This window comes from Porites lutea, chromosome 3, assembly GCF_958299795.1.
Source record: "Porites lutea chromosome 3, jaPorLute2.1, whole genome shotgun sequence".
In the NCBI taxonomy this organism is placed as follows: domain Eukaryota; kingdom Metazoa; phylum Cnidaria; class Anthozoa; order Scleractinia; family Poritidae; genus Porites; species Porites lutea.
Genome location: NC_133203.1, coordinates 44,396,485 through 44,403,985, shown reverse-complemented (window position 1 = coordinate 44,403,985; position 7,501 = coordinate 44,396,485).

The following is a 7,501-nucleotide window of genomic DNA, read 5'->3' as shown; positions in this document are numbered from 1 at the left end:
TGACAATACAAAAATAACCTACAATAATAATTTGGATTATGACCAACCTTTTAAAAGAGAGACTACCTTCACCTCAGAAACTTGGGCGCGCCGCCTGTAAGCTCTGAGGGAGAGGGTAGCCCCATAATTAATTTGGCCTATTACAGAAACAAATGACAATACAAAAATAACCTACAATAATAATTTGGATTATGACCAACCTTTTAAAAGAAAGACCATGCACCTTCACCTCTGAATCTTGGGCGCTCCCTCTGAGGGAGAGGGAAGCCCTATAATTTGGCCTATTTCAAAAACAAATGACACTACAAAAATAACCTACAAAGATAATTTGGATTATGATCGACATTTTAAAAGAAAGACTACCTTCACCTCAGAATCTTGGGCGCGCCGACTGTAAGCTCTGAGGGAGAGGGTAGCCCCATAATTTGGCCTATGTCAAAAACAAATGACAGTACAAAGATGACCTTTTATTTTAATTTGGATATGACCGACATTTTAAAAGAGAGACTACCTTCACCTCAGAATCTTGGGCGCGCCGCCTGTAAGCTCTGAGGGAGAGGGTAGCCCTATAAGTTGGCCTATTAAGTAAAAAACAAGTAAAAATACAAAGATAACCTGTAATAATAATTTTTGGATTATGAATGACATTTCAAGGAGACTAAAATGACTGATATAGAAACCATACTGTATCTGTGATGTTGATCGGCCAAGCGAACACGAAGATGTTGAAGTGGAAGATTATCTGGAGTAATCCAGCGTCTTGGGCTCCTGCCAGCGAATTTGGGCGGGATTTCGACAGTGCTTGGCGGGCTTTTTGGAGAGTGATTTGTCACTGGAGGCACATCGACACTTTCATCGTCTTAAGCCAGAGAAAAATGACTTGAATCCTTCGCCGTTTGATCAAAAAGGTCGTCCATTGAATCAGATAATCGGTCTTGCTGTTCCTCAAGGAGATGTGAAGTACAGCTCGAGCTCTCGCATTCGTTTACACCGGAGACTATAAAATGTGCATTGTTGACGGCCTTTCTCAAACGTTCAAATAGAGAAGATTAAAAAATTTCTTTGGTCAGGGTCTTTTCCACGCAGAGTTCCTTCCAAACCGGAGAAAGATGTGCCAGCAGAGAGTGTATTCCTACTTGTGGCTCCTCAGTAAAAACTTGATACGCCGACTCGCCGTTTTCGCTTCGAAGGACACCAATGTTGACACGGCATACTACTCTTGAAAGAAGTTAAATAAGCCATCGGAGCACTATTTTCTCAAAACAAAGCACTTGAAAAACCATTGAAAACGTATCAAGCCTATTTGAATCCAAACGCAGCGAGAAAACTGTAGTTATCAATTGCGAAGCCAGCCGCGAAGATTTACTTCCAAATTTTCAATCGACAGAATGAATTTATAATACCCAAATAGTCTGATCAAATTTCGCGTTTTCTTGAGATGTCTGGTTCGTTTAATCAGAAGTACAAAGTTCCTTGACAGACAACGTGTCCGGTGCTCTCTAAAAATGTCAGGAGGAATGCTTAAAACTAATTACGAAAGTAACGCTTGTCTGTTATTGGAAACCGATCTGCGGTGGTCGCTGTGGAGATTAGGCCTCCTCGGGCGCGCACTAAAATCGGGGCTCTGGCGGAGGCGGCGGCGGACACTCAACAGGAGGTAAATGTCACCGCGAAATCCAAACTGATACAAGGAACACGGATCAAATAGAGAAATTACTCGTAACATTATATAGCAGTACCCAATGTAACTTGTAAGTACGAAGCGAGCGCAACCAGGTAAATTCAGTTAGTTTATACCTCAATGAAAATTCGAAAACCACATTTCGTTGGTCGAGAACATTTTAAAAAAAAGAGAGCAACAAGGCTACAACTAAAACAAGCCGTGGTTATATAATACTCACCCTGGCTTTAAATGAGCTTACACCTAAACATACCTATAAGTGAATAGTCGTTTACTTTCATGTGCTATTAACAACTGTCTCCCTACATAACAATAGGTGGATAGGCCTACTTATAAGCGCCCCTTTTACACAAACATAATATTTACCTGGCCCTACCCGATCACTTCTAACTCTGATTGGTTAGTTCAAACAAAAAGGCGCAGATTTTAAAAGCGCTAAAAAATCCGTTAAAAACAAAACATCGGCACAAAGCTAGAGCTAAACTGAAAAATCTTAAATTTAGTCGTGATTGGTTATTACAAAACCGTTTTCTCCTAATTTCCATCGCGATGAACGGACTATATCTTGATGATACTGAAAGTCTCAGTGTTTGGTTCAGTGTTGGTTAGCCTGTGGTCGTGCTTTACGCTTCGTAAACTTTCGTAAACTATTAATATATAGTACCTCATTGACTTAAATTGCATCTGACCTATTAACTCTCTCGTGCAACTTTTTGTGTTCTTGTTTAATAAACAAAAAGGCTTTAGTCTTCTTTACAAAGAAATAAGACACTATTATACTAGCCTGAGTATCAGGCCTTCCTAAGGGGCTAGGAGAGAGGAGATTTTAGATGGGGGGAGGCGGGAGGGGGAGAAGAGAAAGGAAGGCCTGACACAAAACCATTCAGCAAATCGTGTGACACATCCAAAATCTGGATGTGGCAGTGATTGGATAACACACAATACTGCCTGACGTCACCGACCGCAAGTAAATACGAGCAGAGCGATCGGCAAGGAGAAGCCATTGAAATTTTTCATAGACGTTTTGACTTCATGTTATGTGATGTACTTTTATGGACAAAGACGCAGAGACGAATTCAAAAAGGCTCTAGAGGGCGCTCTCAAGTTCTTTTCTGGAATAAAAATGAAACCCGAGCAAAAATTGTGTTTTCGAGGCCTTGTAGTTTAAAGGAAAGATGTACTCAGAGCCAATGGAAAAGCCTCATATACCAGCTTCTGCCGAAACTATGTCCGAGTATTGGTTTCACAAGACCGGGACAAAGAAGACGATATCAGTGTTTCAGATATCTAAGTTCTGATTTACTACATCCTGCCGTTAAAAGGGTATTGTTAGTGTAAATGAAAATAGAGCGAGGTAGCCATGTATTGAGATAGCTGACAGCACCAAGGCTTTTAAAAAGCTTGACTTTGCTTGTGGTGGTTACGATAGCGAACGTGATTGGAATTCGTTTGCTTCCTCTTCCAAAATTTTCTCACTTTTGAAATGCCGACAGCATTGACCTTTGCTATAGGCTCTCACTTCTTTCTTAACTGAACTTGTAACAGCTTTCACGAACTCTCTGTGAAGCGGTGAAATTTGCTGCTGCTTGATGATTTTTTAGGCATAGGTGTTCGGGGGGAGGGGGGGGGGGGGTACTCGCTTATAAGGGCTTAATGGGGACGTGCGGCCAGCCAGGGTATGTTTTTCGGGATTTTTGTCTTAAACAGGGTATCGAATTTTATCACTTTTTGTCTTAATCAGGGTACCGATTTATCAATTTTGTCTTAAACAGGATAAATGTCTTAAACAGGGTATCAAAACTCGGAATTCTGTCTTAGGGTAGGAAAATCAGCGAAATTTGTCTTAAACAGGGTCAGGGTATGAGGGGCCGCGCCGCACCTCCCCACCCAAGGATATATCGAGTACCCCCCCCGGGTAGATGTTTTACCATCGCACCTTCCTATTTATTCTTGCAGCTCCTTTCAGTCACCCGAGAATACGAGGGATAACCAACAAAACCTAAAGAAAAAAATAGATTTTTCCTCGGAGGATTCTCGGCCTGATCACATCAGCATTTTAGCTGTCAGACAAGCGCCTGATGTAACTGTAAAAAAAAGCAATTTACAATTTTCCGGGCACACGTTTATTTACAAACAGAGCGTTGGCGATCTTACACTAACACAATTCCTAAAACATGTTATAATTGCTCAAAAACGGCAGGTTTTCCATTACATTTATTCGAAACCTTCCCATTGGAGTTTTCAGAAAAAGGGGAAATAGTAGCAACACAAGTACCGGAGCTCGGCCAGACGGTAAGGTGAGATTTATTTTAGGCGAGCTTTTTGACACGTGAATCTGACAACCCAATGACCGTAAGTGATTTTGATTGGATGGTATCGAATCACGCTGTGTAGGGGTGGAAGGCTGCAGTAAAAGCATTTGTCTCGGGCGTTTCTCTCCTTCAGCTCTCTCCGCCCTTTTTCGCTTCCATCTTTCCCCTTTTCCCCGAGAAACGCCTGATACTCAGGCTACTATTATACCGTTTCAAAATACAGTTTTATAGAAAAATAATGTTAATCTGCGAAGCTTATTGAATTGATTCTTTTTACTTGTAACGATAAAATATATTATAGAGGTCTATCGGGCATCGTTTGTTTCTTGAAAAATCTTACACTGGGACCATCTTTGTGCAAATAAAACCATTTCGATGTTCTATATTGCCTTAGTGTCCTGTTTTGACAGGCCAGTAATACCTGTATCAGTACGATGGAAGACAGAATCTAACGAGAATAAAGAACGGCCGGGGCTTAATTTTATCCCTTAATAACTACTCATGAGCACTTCGCGAAGGTACATTAACAATGTTAGATGTGTTATCAGATGGGATTATCAAACGTTTATCACAGCCAGTCGTACACTGTACTACAACATTTGAGGATGCACGATTTTTTCTATGATCACTATTAGAGCGCGTTCACAATTTATGGGAGAAATTAAGGCAGGAGAGACTAAGCAGGTGTGATGTGATTGTTCAATTCCACATTGTGGCATTAAAAATATGAGGATTCTTTGACGGGGTGGTTAGCTCACTAGCGAGAGCGTGAAGATTCGAGGACTCTAACAAAACTTGAATGCTTTTCTTCTTTTAATGACTGTCAGCAACACACTCGAGCGCTTTAACAACTTCAACAGCTCAACTACTATACTAAGGCTCAACAACAACACACTTCACCAAATTTTTGTCAACTTATATAATTTAAATGTAGGTATGTTCACGCTTGCTGACCACGAGAGTAACGCCAACGCCCCTCTTAGTGAATTATGCGAATTTCCTGTTGATCACAAACGTGGGTGAAAACAAAGTCATAAGGTTGAACAATTCAAGAACTAGGAAAGCAATAAAAGGTTTACAACCAAACCCACGAGGGCGGCTCGACCTTAAACCTAAACAGGAACTTTGATGTGGGTAATATAACAATCAAGGTCAGCTATAACCCCAAACGTACTCCGGCTCTAGGGCTGACAATCAGACTTAATTTCACCACAAGATGAATGACACATATCGACAAACCCAATAAAAAAATAATAACAGTCAAAAAACCTGTTAACACAAATGCGGATTAACCTTGTTCTTCAAACCTAAACATAATGAAACCCTACGCACGAGCGCGAGCTTAGTAACAAAAAAAACCATCGGCAAAATCCTCATGATAAAAATGACTTTTAAAACAAACACAAAACTACTTCACAACAAATATCTCGAGATTCTAACCATCTCGCGGATGCCCATCAATTGTGTTTTTAGACGGTTAACATTTCAGCCATATAACTAACAGCTTACTGGGCAGTTCTGACGCGAGTGTCTGTGATAAATTGTAAGGCGCTTGCAAGGCCGGTGTAAAGTCCATATCTGGCTGGTGCTGGTTCGAAAACGAAGGGGAGTCCCCAAAAGTGACTCTCCTTTACCGATATCCTCTAACATATCTTATTTAATGGAGGCACGCTACTTGACTATGCATGCTTTTTTTTTTCATTAACCCTTTCCTTTACTTATGTTGTCTATACAAATTCCCGTCTTTCTATTCATGCTCGAGAAACAACAGTTTCCCACGCATTCATTTCCTCCCCAGCTTCCTGAATTTTCTTAACAAGAGAAAGGAATAAACTTAAGAGGCATAACTTCTTTCTTTTTTTTTCTAAATTTGTAAACGAGATAGCAACGAATTGGTAATGTTTAATTTTATTACTAAAGACAAGGTCTAAGAAATTTACAACTTACTGTGAAGGTCTAAAATAAAACGGCGTTCTATTGATACAAGTATTTGCCTGAACATTCTTCGTGCCTTTTTGCGCAAGTTTGCTGTACTCACTAATGACATGGTTAACACCTTCACCTCTCTCGTGACACATTAAAAACAATGGAGATTCCACACTCTTGTCCACATTAAAGTTTGCATAATTCGTCGTAAAAGCTTGTTCTTGGGCGGCACAGATGAGAGGTTCAGTGCTGGATTTTAGGTCAGCTTTTTTTAGCCAAGTCCATTTCATCACCCTTTTCTTCCAGCTGCCTCAGAAACTGATCATGTATTTTATTCACGTCTCCATGATTTCACTTCTTCTACAGCTTCCTTTTTAAATTTCTCTGGTTTTACAGCAGCTTCTACATCTACCACTCCCGAGGCTTTCACTTTCTCCATCAACTGCATGCCTTCCATTACTACTCCCAACGTACCACACACTGTTCTCGTTGCTCGGGATACATCTTTCGCAACTTATTATACCCTTTCAGCTTTTTCCTCTTGACATATAAAGCCTTCTACTTAATATCACTCTTAGGGTGAGGTGCACCATTCACCTCGAGTTTTTCTGTCCAATTACTTCAGCTCCTCTGTTGTTCACTTTAAAGCTCCTGTTCCGTACCACAGCACAGCAACTGCCCATATATTGACTGCCATGATCTTGTTTCTCCCATGAAGTTTTGAGCTCTGAATCAGCTTGAGGCGTCTCTTATATAATTCCTTCTTGAGCTGTTGTTTTATTTCTTCGTCGCTTACTTTATTTAGATCTAGAATCCTGAGGTATCTGTATCCACCTTTTCCCACTTCATTTATTATTTTCCTACCTTAGCTCTCTCCAAAACCAACACTCCGCATTTTTGAAGACTAAACTCCATTCCAAGTCCTTACTCATTGTATGCACAGTATTGACAAGGGATTCCACTTGACTCTCCCTTTTCCCAAACAGCTTTAAATCATCCATAAATAACTGGTGATTTATCACTGTATTTCATATGATGTATCCTTTATTCAGTTCTCTCAGTAAAGGGTCAGTAGTAGTGTAGATTACAAACAGTAGTGGTGGCAAACTATCAGCTTGAAAGACGCCTCTTCGAATTTTCACTTTCTCTGATCTCACCCGATGATATTAAATTTGTCTTCTAACCTTGCATGCTTTCTATTGTTAACACTCTGATGAATATTGTCGGCAATTTTTTAAGAGGTCTGGGCACTCTATTATGCAACTGTGTGGAACCAGGTCGAAAGCTTTCCCGTAATCCACCCATGCCATTGATAAGTTTTTGTCTCTTCTTTCGATCTTGCAGAATCGTCTTGTAACTCAACAGATGATCTTTTGTCCTCTAACTTCCTTTGCGGCGTCCCCTTTGAAATTCTGGCAGAAAAGTATTTTTAATCAGGAAGTTGTACATTCTTTCCGAAACCACTCCGCCTGTCGACAGATTCCACATAAAGGGTAGACATGATATTGGACGATAATTGTCTACCCCATTCCCAGGGTCTTTAAACACAACATCTTTTTTGCCCAGCGTCATTCACTCTGCG